Source organism: Heterodontus francisci, chromosome 25 (genome assembly GCF_036365525.1).
Source record: "Heterodontus francisci isolate sHetFra1 chromosome 25, sHetFra1.hap1, whole genome shotgun sequence".
In the NCBI taxonomy this organism is placed as follows: domain Eukaryota; kingdom Metazoa; phylum Chordata; class Chondrichthyes; order Heterodontiformes; family Heterodontidae; genus Heterodontus; species Heterodontus francisci.
The window spans coordinates 67576229-67593549 of NC_090395.1; the positions used below are offsets into that span (position 1 = coordinate 67576229).

Consider the following 17321-nt stretch of genomic DNA (forward strand, 5'->3'; position numbering starts at 1 on the left):
TCTGTAATTAATTAACTGAATTTGAGTTCCCCAGCTGCCAGGATAAGATTTGAACTCACATCCCTGCGTTATTAGTCTAGTAACCTAAAAATGATGCCAGCATACATTGAACTGCCATCTGACTGATTCTGTTCATGCTGTCCTCCGTATCTGATTCTGGTGTGTTGCAATCCCACCATCCAAAGGTTTGGCGTGGTTGAGACTGGCAGTTTCCAAAAGTGGGAAAAGCTGATGGCATTTTACTTGTAAAATGCTGACATAAGAACATAAAAAATTGGAGTAAAAACAAGAAATGCTGGAAATACTCAGCAGGTCTGGCAGCATCTGTGGAGAGAGAAACAGAGTTAACATTTTCAGTCTGTTAACACCCTATCTGTACTAATGCTTTGTCTTTCAACACAACATTAACATATTGTTTGCCTTTGCTCCATGACCTTCTGGTCAGCTATTCTGTGACCTTGTCCCATCTACACCTTCTCTTTTGTTATCTCTTGCCCCACCCCCACTTTACTTGCTTATAACCTTTCACATTTCTAATATTTGCCAGTTCTGAAGAAGGGTCACTGAAAGGTTAACTCTGCTTCTCTCTCCACAGATGCTGAGTATTTCCAGCATTTTTTGTTTTTATTTCAGATTCCCAGCATCCGCAGTATTTTGCTTTTATATCAGAAATTGGATCTTCTCTGCCATTTTATAGGACCACGTCTGAACGTTGACATCAGCTGCACTTTCCCACCCTATCCCTTCGCTCCCATTAGAAATAAAGTTCAAGAAGGGGATACTTGGATTTGAACTAGGGACCACTTGATCTGCAGTCAAATGCTCTACCACTGAGCTATACCCCCTCAGCCGTTAACTCTTCCATGTTTGTTTGGAATGGACTGTTGGCTTGAAAGGGCACAAGCAAGCTAGCAGGGAAGAAAGACAGTGAGAAAGATGGTACTGACCAAATGCTTGAGGAAAAGTTCCGTCCAACTACATCCCATGATTTGTCTTGCTAGAGCCACCAACAATTTTCGAAAGGAGATTCGGGAGAAGTAACAAAAAGCCTGTCTCAAGTTTAATATACCTGAGCTGTATCCACTCTTAAAAACAGTGACATTTTCTAAATAAAAGCATTTAGATTGGCTCACTACACTGTCTAAACGGTGACTCGGGATCAGCAGTAAATGTTGGATTTGCTGGCAACACCCACATCATGAGAATGAAATAAAAAGAAATAACATTTACTGCGGTTTTATTCATTCATTTTTATTGAAGGTAGGAGCTGAAACTATTCAAGTGGTGAATCAATGTCGAGGAATCTGCTGATAGCTCCTTTTTTTCATTCATTCAAGGGATGTGGGTGTCACTGGCTAGGCCAGCATTTTTGCCCATCCCTAATTGCTCTTGAGAAGGTGGTGGTGAGCTGCCTTCTTGAACCGCTGCAGTCCTTGGGGTGTAGGTACAACAGAACTGTTAGGAAGGGAGTTCCAGGATTTTGACCCAGCGACAGTGAAGGAACACCAATCTAGATCCAAGTCAGGATGGTGTGTGACTTGGAGGGGAACTTGCGGTTGTGGTGTTCCCATGCATTTGCTGCCATTGTCCTTCTAGTTGGTAGAGGTCGCGGGTTTGGAAGATGCTGTCTAGGAAGACTTGGTGTGTTGCTGCAGTGCATCTTGTTGATGGTACACATTGCTGCCACTGTGCATCGGTGGTGGAGGGAGTGAATGTTTGTGGATGGGTTGCCAATCAAGCGGGCTGCTTTGTCCTGGATGGTGTCGAGCTTCTTGAGTGTTGTTGGAGCTGCATCCATTCAGGCAATTGGAGAGTATTGCATCACACGCCTGACTTGTGCCTTGTAGATGGTGGACAGGCTTTGGGGAGTGAGGAGGTGAGTTACTTGCTGCAGGATTCCTAGCCTCTGACTTGCTCTTGTAGCCAAGGTATTTATATAGCTACTCCATTTCAGTTTCTGGTCAATGGTAGCCCCTAGGATGTTGATAGTGGGGGTTCAATGATGGTAATGCCATTGAATGTCAAGGGGAGATGGTTAGATTCTCTCTTGTGGCAGAGGGTCATTGCCTGGCACTTGTATTGTGCGATTGTTGCTTGCCACTTATCAGCCCAAGCCTGGATATTGTCCAGGTCTTGCTGCTTTTCTACATGGACTGCTTCAGTATCTGAGGAGTCACAAATGGTGCTGAACATTATGCAATCATCAGCGAACATCCCCACTTCTGACCTTATGATTGAAGGAAGGTCATTGATGAAGCAGCTGAAGATGGTTGGGCTTAGGACACTACCCTGAGGAACTCCTTCAGTGATGTCCTGGAGCTCAGATGACGGACCTCCAACAACCACAACCATCTTCCTTTGCACTAAGTATGACTCCAACCAGCGAAGGGTTTCCCCCCGATTCCCATTGACCTCAGTTTTGCTCGGGCTCCTTGATGCCATACTCGGTCAAATGCTGCCTTGATGTCAAGGGCAGTCACTCTCACCTCAACTGTATTGACTTAAATGAATTGTCGTGGACTTTTTCAATAGTTGCCTTCACCCAAGTTTCAGAAAGACCCTCTTTACTGCAGAGGTATGTAATTTCTATTTCTTCCAGACCTCCTTGTAGATTAAGTCTGATTGCCAACTTCTGGCCAATTTTGTGACATGACCTTGTTCTCCTTCGGAATTGGGCTCGGCTCGCAAACTGCACTGGCATGCCCATTGCAGTCAGGAGAGGCATCTGAAGTTGGATCAAATTTGGAGTTGTATTGGAACCCAGGCCTCAGAGACGACAACAACAACTTGCATTTATATAGCACCTTCAGCATAGTAAAAGGCCCCAAGGCGATTATTCATAGGAGCGATAATCAAACAAAATTTAACATCGAGCCACAGAGGGAAAGCTTAGGACAAGTGACCAAAAGCTTGGTAAAAGAGGTAGGTTTTAAGGAGCGTCATAAGGAAGGAGAGAGAGGGAGAGAAATGAAGAGGTTTAAGGAGGGAATTCCAGAGCTTAGTGTCCAGACAGCTGAAGGCACGGCTGCTGGTGGGGGAGCGATGAAAATGAGGGACGCACAAGAGGCCATAATTGGAGGAGAGCAGAGATCTTAGAAGGTTGTAGGGATGGACAAGGTTACCAGGATAGAGAAGGGGTGAGGCCCTGGAAGGAACTGAAAATATGGGTGGGAATTTTAATATCGAGGTGTTGCTGGAGCAGGAGCCAATGTAGGTCAGCGAGCACAGGGGTGATTGGCGAATGTGACTTGATGCAAGATGGCTTTCAGCAGCAGAGTTTTGAGATGTGCTTAAGTTTACGGAGGGTGCAAGGTTGGAGGCTGGCTGGGAGAGCAATGGCTTAAAGGATGATCTCATGCAGTCGCTAGCACTGTCTCGTTATTACAGTGTAATGTACATGTGTAATGGTAGGTGAAGATTTCAATTTATTTACTCAGCATGTGCAATGATGAAACAAAAAGAAAGAAGGACAGAACTTGCATTTATAGCGCCTTTCCCTCACGTCACTTCTCCCCACTCCCTGTCAATACAAGGCCCAGTCAGGGGACGTCCCCATGCCATGTCAATGGTGCAGGATGGGAAATGCTGGAGATTATGAGCACAGCTCATTTCGGTAAGCAGGGGAGGAGTGGGGGAAGCTGTATGTCTGGGGCAGAGCCTGTGATATGGTGACGGTGGAAGAAATGAAAGGTGTGAGTTTTCTTATCCCAATGAATACCAAGCACTGGGTGTGCACTGTGTTATCAGTGCAATAGAAACCTAATGATTTTATGAAAGGCATTGTTCTGTTTCTACCTGAAAAAAACATACAGTAACAAGAGCTGTTACAACTCTGGCCTCCCATTGAATGGTCACACGATGGCTGTTGTGTCCTGGGCAAAGAGAAAATTTCTCCTCAGACCATGTTATTCAGATCAGTATATACCCGCCATTGGGAGTTTATTCAGATTGGTACAGACCAGACATTGGGAGTTTATTCAGATCAGTATATACCCAGCACTGAACGTTTATTCAGATCAGTACATATCCAATATTGGGAGTTTATTCAGATCAGTATATACCCAACACTGAAAGTTTATTCAGATCAGTACATATCCGACATTGGGAGTTGATTTAGATCAGTATATATCAGACATTGGGAGTTGATTTAGATCAGTATATATCAGACATTGGGAGTTTATTTAGATCAATATATATCAGACTTTGGGGGCTGGATTTTTGAGGAACGATGGGGGCATGACTGCAGGCGGGCAGGCCCAGAATTTCCCGCCACTGGCCAGCCGGTTTGCCAGCATGGTTTCAACCTGAAGCCATTTTGGAAAAAGGCCGAGTCGGGGGCGAGACGGCTAGCCGCCCACAAGCGGAGGGTAGCCATTTAGGCTGCTTGAGGGACGTTAGGCCCTTTTCCGGCTCCGACTGGAATTTTCCAGTTGGCAAGCTGGCTGCACCCTGCGACTGAAACATGGTCAGTTAAAAGAGGCTGCCTCCCGGCAGGAGGGGGAGTTCACACATCCTCCCACTTAGCGACCCCCCCTCTCTGCACCCATCATGGCCATTGAGATACATCTGCAACTGCTGGCTGTCCAATGGAGGGGTTGCCCCTCCATGATCATGGCCACGCAGCTGTGGCCTTTTTTAATTTAAATTTTGTTACCTAGTCTTCAGAAGGCGCCTCCATCTCGAGGCTAACTCTTGTTCTCTCTCCTACATTGGCAGCTCTCATCTCTGACGGGGCTGCCGATGTGCTATTGCTGGAAGGCCTCCTATTGGTCCTCCAGCCTCGGGAGACTGCTCGCCATCCTTAATTGGCCATTAATTGGTCAATCCTGCAAAAATCGTTGTCGGGTAACTATTCCCGACACGGTGCATGGTCGGGTCCTGCATTTCATCCAGACATCCAGCCCTGTATTTGGTGTGCTACAAGTTTATTGTGACCTGTATACAGGACTCTTGAGTGGGGGATTGTGGTATTTCAGTTGGTGCCTTGCTGGAGATTTATTTGTAGCAGTCTTTGCTGCTCCTGTGTACTGGGTAACATTTTCTATCAGTGTTTTACTCAATACCTTACTCAGGAGTGAGAATTATTTCAATACAAGACATCCTCCAAGTTTCAGATACTTTAATGTAAACATAAAGGGCCGCAGCTGGAGCTGTTTTAGAACTGGATTGATATTCAGCCTGAGAAGCTGAACATTAACTTTACAAATAAAATTAATCATTAACCATGCAGAAAAATAGAAACTGGGCAGGATGCTGGTTAAAGTTCAAAATTCAACACTGTATAAAGAGCTTGTGGCTAAAAATAGAGAGCTCACTTCAGTGAATAGCGGAAATAATGTTTCTTCAGAATAGCTGTGATGAATGCAACACACTACCTGTGTGAAATAAGGTTTTTTTTAATGATATTACATTGGATTGAAAAATTGGATTTCGAAATCTTTTCGAAATGTTTAAAGAAGTCCCAGACCTGGGTACTCTGCCTGATTTATGTGGATCCAGGGTATAACACAGTCAGAGTGAATACAAAAGTAGGGAGGTTATGCTTCAGCTATACAGGGCATCGGTGCGACCACATCTGGAGTACTGTGTACAGTACTGGTCTCCTTATTTAAGGAAGGATGTAAATGCGTTGGAGGCAGTACAGAGAAGGTTTACTCGACTGATACCTGGAATGGGTGGGCTGTCTTACGAGGAAAGGTTGGACAGGCTAGACATGTATCCGCTGGAGTTTCGAAGAGTAAGAGACGACTTGATTGAAACATATAAGATCCTGAGGGGTCTTGACAGGGTGGAAGTGGAAAGGATGTTTCCCTCTGTGGGAGAATCTTGAACTAGGGGTCACTGTTTAAAAATAAGGGGTCGCCCATTTAAGACAGAGATGAGGAAAAAAAATTTCTCTCAGAGAGTTGTGAGACTTTGGAATTCTTTTCCTCAAAAGGCAGTGGAAGCAGAGTCTTTGAATATTTTTAAGGCAGAGGTAGATAGATTCTTGATAAGCAAGGGAGTGAAAGGTTATCGGGGGTAGGTGGAAATGTTGAGTAATCAGTTCAGCCATGAACTTATTGAATGGCGGAGCATGCTCGAGGGGTCGAGTGACCTACTCCTGCTTCTAATTCATATGATCGAGTGCTTATGCCCACTAGAATTAGTTAAATGATCCTAACTCCTGTGGCTGAGGTCATGAACAGAAGCTGACAGCAGGTGGAAGTCCTGCTCTCTTCCCATTCCCTGCCCCTCCCCCACCTCATGGACCCCCCCCCCCCCCACTGCACCATTATCTGCCAATCTTTGCTCTTCCTCTGGTGTTGATGGCTGAACAAGAAGATCCAAGCCTCTTTTGCCTCTGTGTAGGCCAAAACATGAAATTGAGCAGATCCATACACACTTCCAATGAGACTTGGCTTGCCTTCTTAGTTGGTACAACTTTCCCAACAACAAAAACTTGTATTTATATAGTGACTTTCATGTAGCAAAACATCCTAAAGCGCTTTGTGGGAGCATTACCAAACAAAATTTGACACCGAGCCATATAAGGAGTTATTAGAACAGGTGACCAAAAGCTTGGTCAAAGAGTCTGGTTTTAAGGAGCAGCTTAGAGAAGAGAGAGGCAGAGAGATTTAGGGAGGGAATTCCAGAGCTTAGGGCCCGGGCAGCTGTGGGCACCATTGCTAGTAATGGAGTGATTAAAATTGGGGGTGCACAAGAGGTCAGAATTGGAGGCGTGCAGATATCTTAGAAGGTAGTAGGGCTGGACCTAGATTAAAGTTTCCTCAGTGGCTAGTTAGTCTCTTGCTGAAATGCTAACGTATGATTGGTGGGGAGGAGTAAATAATCTGTTGGCCCTGCAATTCATGCCAGGATTTCTCTCACTCACCCTAGGGAAATGGTGGGGACCCATTGTGAAAATGAAAGAAATCCCAAAAAATTTCAGGGCCATTATTTATAATGCTGACTGAGCAGAGGGTAGGCTTGGAGTGAAAGGAGGATAGTTGATTCTTCAATAAAAGTCTCCATACAGTACAGGGACTGTCCCAGAAGTTCAATTTTAGTTCAGCTTACTTGTGAAATTGAACACTCAGGTAGACCCAGGTATTACATTGCTCACATAAGCCATGACCTTGGGTAATCTATGAAAGTTGGTTTCATCTACATGTCTTGGATCTTATTGGACTGAAAATGAAATAAACCCCAAGAAGATATTTATCCCCTTGTGGACTGATTCTCGTTTTATTGGTTTCTAAGCCTTTGACCCAACCAGTACCCTCTCTGTAATTATTTGCCATGTAAATAAATCTGACTAGTAGTTTTAGCCAGAACATAAAGATCTGATAATGTGATATTTACCACCTTTCAGAGTAGGCAGGAGAATGTGGTAAGCATCTCACCTGATTTTAGACTTAACTGTTAGTTACATGCATGCTATCCCATTTATAGAATCGTAGAATAGTACAATACGGAAGGATTTGGCTGATTGAGTCTGTGCTGGCTCTTTTGAAGAGTCCCACAGTTAGTCCCACTCTTTCCCCATATTCCTTCATTTATTTTTTCCTTCAAATATTTACAGAATCACAGAATAACAGAATTGTTACAGTGCAGAAGGAGACCATTCAGCCCATTGTTTCTGCACCGGCTCTCCAAATGTGCATTTCACCGAGTGCCACTCCCTTGCCTTCTCCCCATAACCCTGCACATTCTTTCTTTTCTTATAACTGTCTAATTCCCTTCTGAATTCTTCAATTCAACCTGCCTCCACCGCACTCTGAGTCAGTGCATTTCAGATCTTAACCACTCCCTGCGTGAAAATGTTTATCTTCATGTCGTTTTTGCTTCTCTTACCCATTACTTTAAATCAGTGCCCTTTCTTTCTCGATCGGTTTCTTCCCATCTACTCTGTCCAGACCCCCCCTGATTTTGAATATCTCTATCAAATTTCCTCTCAGCCTTCTCTTCATGGAAAACAGCTTCTCCAATCTATCTTCATAACTGAAGTTCCTCATCCCTGGAACTATTCTCATGAATCTTTATCCAATTCTCTTTTGAATCTGTTTCTACCATGCTATCAGGTAGTGTACTCCAAGTCCTAAACAACCATTGCATAAAATAAGCTTATCCTCATGTCACATCTGGTTCTTTTGCCAATCAGCAAGGCACTTATAAGGGGTTCATGAGAAAATTGGTCTTCTTATAAATAAAAAACATCTGTCTGCCAAGAACTCAAGATAAAAGTGCGTGGAGAAAGTATGAGCTGTAAAAAGATCACCTGAAGTAAAAGCAGCAGTTTACTGATTTATCCAACAATCTCTACCTTATCCTGGATGATAGGATGCAGCGTCTGTTATAGCAGGCTTCGGAAAACAACATACAGCTTCACCTGAGAGCGGGGCAGGGCTTTCAGGTATGGGAATGGTGTGAGAAACCAATGGTTAGTGCTCTCGATGAGTCCAATAAATGGCTAGATTGATTTTTTTTTTGTTTGGGGGGTGTTCTTATTTATGGTGTTAACTTTTCCCATCACAAAAAGTGGCCTGGATAATAATCTATCTACGCAACATTGCACTTTGCATTGCGCGAAAAAGCATTCTGTCTGTGCTGTGGTTCAATACTGCCCTGTGAATGTGCATATAAAACTGATCATGTGTCACACAGGTGCTGCACACAAGAACTGAGTGGGCTGTGTGGGGACTTTCCAAGGAGCAATGTAACAACTTGACAGAAATGAAGAGTAATTACAGTCGTCAGTGCTGCAACCATACACTTCTCTTTTTGGTTTCGGCACCTGTTAGGTTTTTTTAACCTACCCTTTGGGGTTTGGGAGGGGAGGGTCCTTTCACGGTTTACCGTCCCAGATCCCGATGAATAATTTCAGCCCCTGTCTTCGAGTGGACAGAACTATAACTGCACCTCCCCCTATGTTCAAAGATTTTATTTCTATTTGCTCATGGGATGTGAGCGTCGCTGGCCAGGCCAGCATTTATTGCCCATCCCTAATTGCCCTTGAGAAAGTGGTGGTGAGCCACCTTCTTGAACCACTGCAGTCCGTATGATGTAGGAACACCCACAATGCGAACAAGGAGGGAGCTCCAGGAATTTGACCCAGCAACAGTGAAGCAATGGCAATATAGTTCCAAGTTAGGATGGGGTGTGACTTGGAGGGGGACTTGCAGGTGGTGGTGTTTCCATACATCTGCCATCTTTGTTCTTCTAACATAAATGGACTAGCAATGAACTATAAAATGCTGACAATTATTTCATGAACCTGATGGAAGCTTGCTTTATCCTATATGTGTGTATCCATGTAACCCATCACAAATATTATTTTGCTCATCAATTACTTCTTCAATTTTCAGTATTCATTCCTCAGGAGATACTATGTCAAAAAGACCCTTGTTCAGCTATTCTGTAATAGTAGTGATTGGAAAAAGTTGACCAAGAAAATTAAATTTTTGGACTGATGTAAATGGAACTATAATGATGAATTAGAAAGATATAACGAACAGGACTGAGTGTGCCAGCACTGACCGGGTGTATAACAGGACTGAGTGTCCCAGGACTGACTGTGTATATAACAGAACAGAGTGTCCCAAAACTGACTGTGTGTGTATAACAGGACTGAGTGTGCCAGCACTGACTGTGAGTGTATAACAGGACTGAGTGTCCCAGCACTGACTGTGAGTGTATAACAGGATTGAGTGTCCCAGTACTGACTGTGTGTGTATAACAGGACTGAGTGTCACAGCACTGACTGTGTGTGTATAACAGAACTGAGTGTCCCAGCACTGACTGTGTGTGTATAACAGGACTGAGTGTCCCAGCACTGACTGTGTGTGTATAACAGGATTGAGTGTCCCAGCACTGACTGTGTGTGTATAACAGGACTGAGTGTCACAGCACTGACTGTGTGTGTATAACAGGACTGAGTGTCCCAGCATTGACTGTGTGTGTATAACAGGACTGAGTGTCCCAGCACTGACTGTGTGTGTATAACAGGACTGAGTGCCTAGCACTGACTGTGTGTGTATAACAGGACTGAGTGCCCCAGCACTGACTTTGTGTGTATAACAGGACTGAGTGTCCCAGCACTGACTGTGTGTGTATAACAGAACTGAGTGTCCTTGCACTGACTGTGTGTGTATAACAGGACTGAGTGTCCCAGCACTGACTGTGTATATAACAGAACTGAGTGTCCCAAAACTGACTGTGTGTGTATAACAGGACTGAGTGTCCCAGCACTGACTGTGTGTGTATAACAGGACTGAGTGTCCCAGCATTGACTGTGTGTGTATAACAGGAGTGAGTGTCCCTGCACTGACTGTGTGTATATAACAGGAGTGAGTGTCCCAGCACTGACTGTGAGTGTATAACAGGACTGAGTGTCCCAGCACTGACTGTGTGTGTATAACAGGACTGAGTGTCCCAGCACTGACTGTGAGTGTATAACAGGACTGAGTGTCCCAGCATTGACTGTGTGTGTATAACAGGAGTGAGTGTCCCAGCATTGACTGTGTGTGTATAACAGGAGTGAGTGTCCCAGCACTGACTGTGTGTGTATAACAGGACTGAGTGTCACAGCACTGACTGTGTGTGTATAACAGGACTGAGTGTCCCAGCACTGACTGTGTGTGTATAACAGGACTGAGTGTCCCAGGACTGACTGTGTGTGTATAACAGAACTGAGTGTCCTTGCACTGACTGTGTGTGTATAACAGGACTGAGTGTCCCAGCACTGACTGTGTGTGTATAACAGAACTGAGTGTCCTTGCACTGACTGTGTGTGTATAACAGGACTGAGTGTCCCAGCACTGACTGTGTGTGTATAACAGAACTGAGTGTCCTTGCACTGACTGTGTGTGTATAACAGGACTCAGTGTCCCAGCACTGACTGTGTGTGGATAACAGAACTGAGTGTCCCAGCACTGACTGTGTGTGTATAACAGAACTGAGTGACCCAGCACTGACTGTGTGTGTATACAGGACTGAGTGTCCTTGCACTGACTGTGTGTGTATAACAGAACTGAGTGTCCTTGCACTGACTGTGTGTGTATAACAGGACTGAGTGTCCCAGCACTGACTGTGTGTGTATAACAGGACTGAGTGTCACAGCACTGACTGTGTGCATAACAGAACTGAGTGTCCTTGCACTGACTGTGTGTGTATAACAGGACTGAGTGTCCTTGCACTGACTGTGTGTGTATAACAGAACTGAGTGTCCTTGCACTGACTGTGTGTGTATAACAGGACTGAGTGTCCCAGCACTGACTGTGTGTGTATTACAGGACTGAGTGTCCTTGCACTGACTGTGTGTGTATAACAGGACTGAGTGTCCCAGCACTGACTGTGTGTGTATAACAGGACTGAGTGTCCCAGCACTGACTGTGTGTGGAAAACAGAACTGAGTGTCCTTGCACTGACTGTGTGTATAACAGGGCTGAGTGTCCTTGCACTGACTGTGTGTGTATAACAGGACTGAGTGTCCCAGCACTGACTGTGTGTGTATAACAGGATTGAGTGTCCCAGCACTGACTGTGTGTGTATAACAGGACTGAGTGCCCCAGCACTGACTGTGTGTATAAAAGGTCTGAGTGCCCCAGCACTGACTGTGTGTGTATTGTTACGTCCAGGTGAGAAAGTTGTCTCGGGTCTTTCCCAGCCTTCACCTGTTCTTATTGTAACAGGATTTAATTTTTATACACACTGTATTTTGAGCTCCCCCTTGGTGAATCCTTGATCACTGCTTTCCAATTATAAGGCAAAGAAATTCGCACAAACAGGCTTTCTTAGGTTTAAAGAAGAAAAGTGAAATTTATTAAAACTTAAACTCTAATTCAGTTAACACATATGGATACATGCCTTGCCCCACAACAGCATGCATACGCAATACGCAAATAGAGACAGAAAAGAGCAGAAGAAAAAATAGAGAAGTTTGAGGCAATATCAGAAGAGTTTCTTGTTATTGTGTTTTGAGCTCACTGTAGTCCTTTTGTAGGTAGTTCTTGCTTGTCGGTAATTCTTGCTTTTCTTTGGGGCCCAGTATTCTTCTTAAACCTTGTTCACTGCAGGAGACTTTTCTCTCTTGGGGTTCATGTGTATTCAATGGTTTCCGAAACTGGTGAGAGTGAGATGAAAGCAGACAAGAGAGAGGTCTTTTCAGTCCAGGAGCAAGCAGCTTTCTGAATTCAAATTCCCTGTGGCATGTTCAAATTAAAAAAACTCCAACAGCCAGTTAGTCATGTGACTAAACTGGTCTGACCACATCTTCTGTGTATTGGAGAAACAGGTACTGGTTCCTTTGTTCCAACACTGTCTGCTAGTATGCAAAAAATGTATTTTCAGCGAGGGGCTTGGCAATTCCTTGTGATAGGCCCTCTTTTCTTCCCAACAACAATTTTACGTATATTGTCCATGTGGCGAAATTATATGCCTCATTCTTGGCAGGTGGGAGCATGCATGACAGTATAACAGGATCGAATGTCCCAGCACTGACTGTGTGTGTGTGTGTGTGTGTGTGTGTGTGTGTGTAACAGGACTGAATGTCCCAGAAATTAAAAAAAAGTGCTGGAAATACTCAGCAGGTCTGACAGCATCTGTGGAGAAAGAAACAGAGTTGTCGTTTCAAGTCTGATATGACTCTTGAGTGTCCCAGCACTGACTGTATGTGTATAAAGGACTGAGTGTCCCAGCACTGACTGTGTGTGTTTAATAGGACTGAGTGTCCCAGCACTGACTGTGTGTGTTTAATAGGACTGAGTGTCCCAGCACTGACTGTGTGTGTTTAATAGGACTGAGTGTCCCAGCACTGACTGTGTGTGTTTAATAGGACTGAGTGTCCCAGCACTGACTGTGTGTGTATAACAGAACTGAGTGTCCTTGCACTGACTGTGTGTGTATAACAGGACTGAGTGTCCCAGCACTGACTGTGTGTGTATTACAGGACTGAGTGTCCTTGCACTGACTGTGTGTGTATAACAGCACTGAGTGTCCTTGCACTGACTGTGTGTGTATAACAGAACTGAGTGTCCCAGCACTGACTGTGTGTGTATTACAGGACTGAGTGTCCTTGCACTGACTGTGTGTGTATAACAGGACTGAGTGTCCCAGCACTGACTGTGTGTGTATAACAGAACTGAGTGTCCCAGCACTGACTGTGTGTGTATAACAGGACTGAGTGTCACAGCACTGACTGTGTGCATAACAGAACTGAGTGTCCTTGCACTGACTGTGTGTGTATAACAGGACTGAGTGTCCTTGCACTGACTGTGTGTGTATAACAGAACTGAGTGTCCCAGCACTGACTGTGTGTGTATTACAGGACTGAGTGTCCTTGCACTGACTGTGTGTGTATAACAGAACTGAGTGTCCCAGCACTGACTGTGTGTGTATAACAGGACTGAGTGTCCCAGCACTGACAGTGTGTGTATTACAGGACTGAGTGTCCTTGCACTGACTGTGTGTGTATAACAGGACTGAGTGTCCCAGCACTGACTGTGTGTGTATAACAGGACTGAGTGTCCCAGCGCTGACTGTGTGTGTATAACAGAACTGAGCGTCCCAGCACTGACTGTGCGTGTATAACAGGACTGAGTGTCCTTGCACTGACTGTGTGTGTATAACAGAACTGAGTGTCCTTGCACTGACTGTGTGTGTATAACAGGACTGAGTGTCCCAGCACTGACTGTGTGTGTATAACAGAACTGAGAGTCCCAGCACTGACTGTGTGTGTACAACAGAACTGAGTGTCCCAGCACTGACTGTGTGTATAACAGGGCTGAGTGTCCTTGCACTGACTGTGTGTGTATAACAGGACTGAGTGTCCCAGCACTGACTGTGTGTGTATAACAGGACTGAGTGTCCCAGCACTGACTGTGTGTATTACAGGACTGAGTGTCCTTGCACTGACTGTGTGTGTATAACAGGACTGAGTGTCCCAGCACTGACTGTGTGTATTACAGGACTGAGTGTCCTTGCACTGACTGTGTGTGTATAACAGGATTGAGTGTCCCAGCACTGACTGTGTGTGTATAACAGGACTGAGTGTCCCAGCACTGACTGTGTGTATAAAAGGTCTGAGTGCCCCAGCACTGACTGTGTGTGTATTGTTACGTCCAGGTGAGAAAGTTGTCTCGGGTCTTTCCCAGCCTTCACCTGTTCTTATTGTAACAGGATTTAATTTTTATACACACTGTGTTTTGAGCTCCCCCTTGGTGAATCCTTGATCACTGCTTTCCAATTATAAGGCAAAGAAATGCGCACAAACAGGCTTTCTTAGGTTTAAAGAAGAAAAGTGAAATTTATTAAAACTTAAACTCTAATTCAGTTAACACATATGGATACACGCCTTGCCCCACAACAGCATGCATACGCAATACGCAAATAGAGACAGAAAAGAACAGAAGAAAAAATAGGGAAGTTTGAGGCAATATCAGAAGAGTTTCTTGTTATTGTGTTTTGAGCTCACTGTAGTCCTTTTGTAGGTAGTTCTTGCTTGTCGGTAATTCTTGCTTTTCTTTGGGGCCCAGTATTCTTCTTAAACCTTGTTCACTGCAGGAGACTTTTCTCTCTTGGGGTTCATGTGTATTCAATGGTTTCCGAAACTGGTGAGAGTGAGATGAAAGCAGACAAGAGAGAGGTCTTTTCAGTCCAGGAGCAAGCAGCTTTCTGAATTCAAATTCCCTGTGGCATGTTCAAATTAAAAAAACTCCAACAGCCAGTTAGTCATGTGACTAAACTGGTCTGACCACATCTTCTGTGTATTGGAGAAACAGGTACTGGTTCCTTTGTTCCAACACTGTCTGCTAGTATGCAAAAAAGGTATTTTCAGCGAGGGGCCTGGCAATTCCTTGTGATAGGCCCTCTTTTCTTCCCAACAACAATTTTACGTATATTGTCCATGTGGCGAAATTATATGCCTCATTCTTGGCAGGTGGGAGCATGCATGACAGTATAACAGGATCGAATGTCCCAGCACTGACTGTGTGTGTGTGTGTGTGTGTGTGTGTGTGTAACAGGACTGAATGTCCCAGAAATTAAAAAAAAGTGCTGGAAATACTCAGCAGGTCTGACAGCATCTGTGGAGAAAGAAACAGAGTTGACGTTTCAAGTCTGATATGACTCTTGAGTGTCCCAGCACTGACTGTGTGTGTATAATAGGACTGAGTGTCCCAGCCCCGACTGTATGTGTATAAAGGACTGAGTGTCCCAGCACTGACTGTGTGTGTTTAATAGGACTGAGTGTCCCAGCACTGACTGTGTGTATAACAGGACTGAGTGTCCCAGCACTGACTGTGTGTATAACATGACTGAGTGTCCCAGCACTGACTGTGTGTGTTTAACAGGACTGAGTGTCCCAGCACTGACTGTGTGTGTATAACAGGACTGAGTGTCCCAGCACTGACTGTGTGTGTATAACAGGACTGAGTGTCCCAGCACTGACTGTGTGTGTATAACAGGACTGAGTGTCCCAGCACTGACTGTGTGTGTTTAATAGGACTGAGTGTCCCAGCACTGACTGTGTGTGTTTAATAGGACTGAGGGTCCCAGCACTGACTGTGTGTGTTTAATATGACTGAGTGTCCCAGCACTGACTGTGTGTGTATAACAGGACTGAGTGTCCCAGGACTGACTGTGTGTATAACGGGACTGAGTGTCCCAGCACTGACTGTGTGTATAACAGGACTGAGTGTCCCAGCACTGACTGTGTGTGTATAACAGGGCTGAGTGTCCCAGCACTGACTGTGTGTATAACAGGACTGAGTGTCCCAGCACTGACTGTGTGTGTATAACAGGACTGAGTGTCCCAGCACTGACTGTGTGTGTATAACAGGACTGAGTGTCCCAGCACTGACTGTGTGTATAACAGGACTGAGTGTCCCAGCACTGACTGTGTGTGTATAACAAGACTGAGTGTCCCAGCACTGACTGTGTGTGTATAACAGGACTGAGTGTCCCAGCACTGACTGTGTGTATAACAGGACTGAGTGTCCCAGCACTGACTGTGTGTGTATAACAGGACTGAGTGTCCCAGCACTGACTGTGTGTGTATAACAGGACTGAGTGTCCCAGCACTGACTGTGTGTATAACAGGACTGAGTGTCCCAGCACTGACTGTGTGTATAACAGGACTGAGTGTCCCAGCACTGACTGTGTGTATAACAGGACTGATTGCCCCTTGCGCTTTGGGAGTACATAGTGACCGTTGGGAACTCAACACGTCAGACATGATGTCAGCTTCTGCATGTAAACTGTTGGCACCTGGTTCTATCTCTCTACCTCTTCTGTTACTTATCTGCCTCAGTTCCTAGCTCAGGCCATCTGTCACTGAAATGCTCATACGCACCTTGGTCACCTCCAGAGTCCAATATCCCAAAGATCTCCTGACCAGCCACCCTTTCTCCGCTTTAGCTCATGCAAACCTCTACTGTCAGATCTCCACATCCCACCTACCACCCACCCCTGTTCTTACTTCCAGTCCCCCAACACTTTAAATTTTAAATTCTTCTCCTTGTGTTTAAGTAGGGTTACAGAGTCATTACAGAAGGAGAACATTCAGCCTATCGAGTCCATGCCGACTTTCTGTGCAGGAACCCAGTCAGTTCCATTCCCCCGCTCTATCCCTGTCGCCCTACAAGTTTTCTTTCTCTCAAATGCCTATCCAATTTCGTTTTGAAATCATTGATCGTTGATCGTCTCCGCTTTCACACCCTCATGGGTTCTCAACTCTCCTGGTATCCGTAATTTCCTTCATTCCTACAATCCGCACACTGCCACCTGACCCCACTCCCCCAGAGCACTGTCACTAATATCTCTCCTCCTGAGCTCCGACATGTTCGGTTAAGCGGAGGAGCCATGTGACAGAGGGTGATATGTAATCTCTGCAGGCCTGACACTGTTCGATTGGGATGTTAGTAAGTTTGCATTGAGAGATGGAATTCCAGTTGCCACTCATTTCAGGCGTGAGGCGTTTCCATAGGAATGGCGAATGAACTGATTTTTCTGGCTGTGGATCTTTGCTCTCCAACTCTGCTGTTTCACGTCTAAACATTCTAAAGAAAATGGAATAATTAGGAACTGAATGGTGCGGTAATTTGGACCCTGTTGTTTTACCTATAGGCCCTGGGTTTAAATTCAGCCAAGGCTGCTGCATGTTGGCTGTAAAGGTAAGTTGTGACTCTGTGGGTAGCCCTGTTATCTCTGAGTCAGAAATCCCACTCTAGTGACCTAAGAATATAAACAAGGCTGATTACTCCCAATACAGTACTGAGGGAGTGCTGCACTGCCAGAAGTGCTGTAGTTTGGATGAGATGTTTGCCCCCTCAGGTGGGTGTAAA

The 17321-nt window shown here is 45.0% G+C and overlaps 1 protein-coding gene and 1 non-coding gene across 2 annotated transcripts in view; one reads left to right on the top strand and one right to left on the bottom strand.

Annotated features, from left to right (window-relative positions):
• eps8l3b (EPS8 signaling adaptor L3b) overlaps positions 1 to 17321 on the top strand; it is a 90560-nt gene that overhangs the window by 6599 nt on the left and 66640 nt on the right. The gene's annotated exons all lie outside the window — the stretch shown is intronic.
• On the bottom strand, positions 774 to 845 carry trnac-gca (transfer RNA cysteine (anticodon GCA)). The gene has a single exon. It is a non-coding gene; the product is annotated as a tRNA-Cys (tRNA).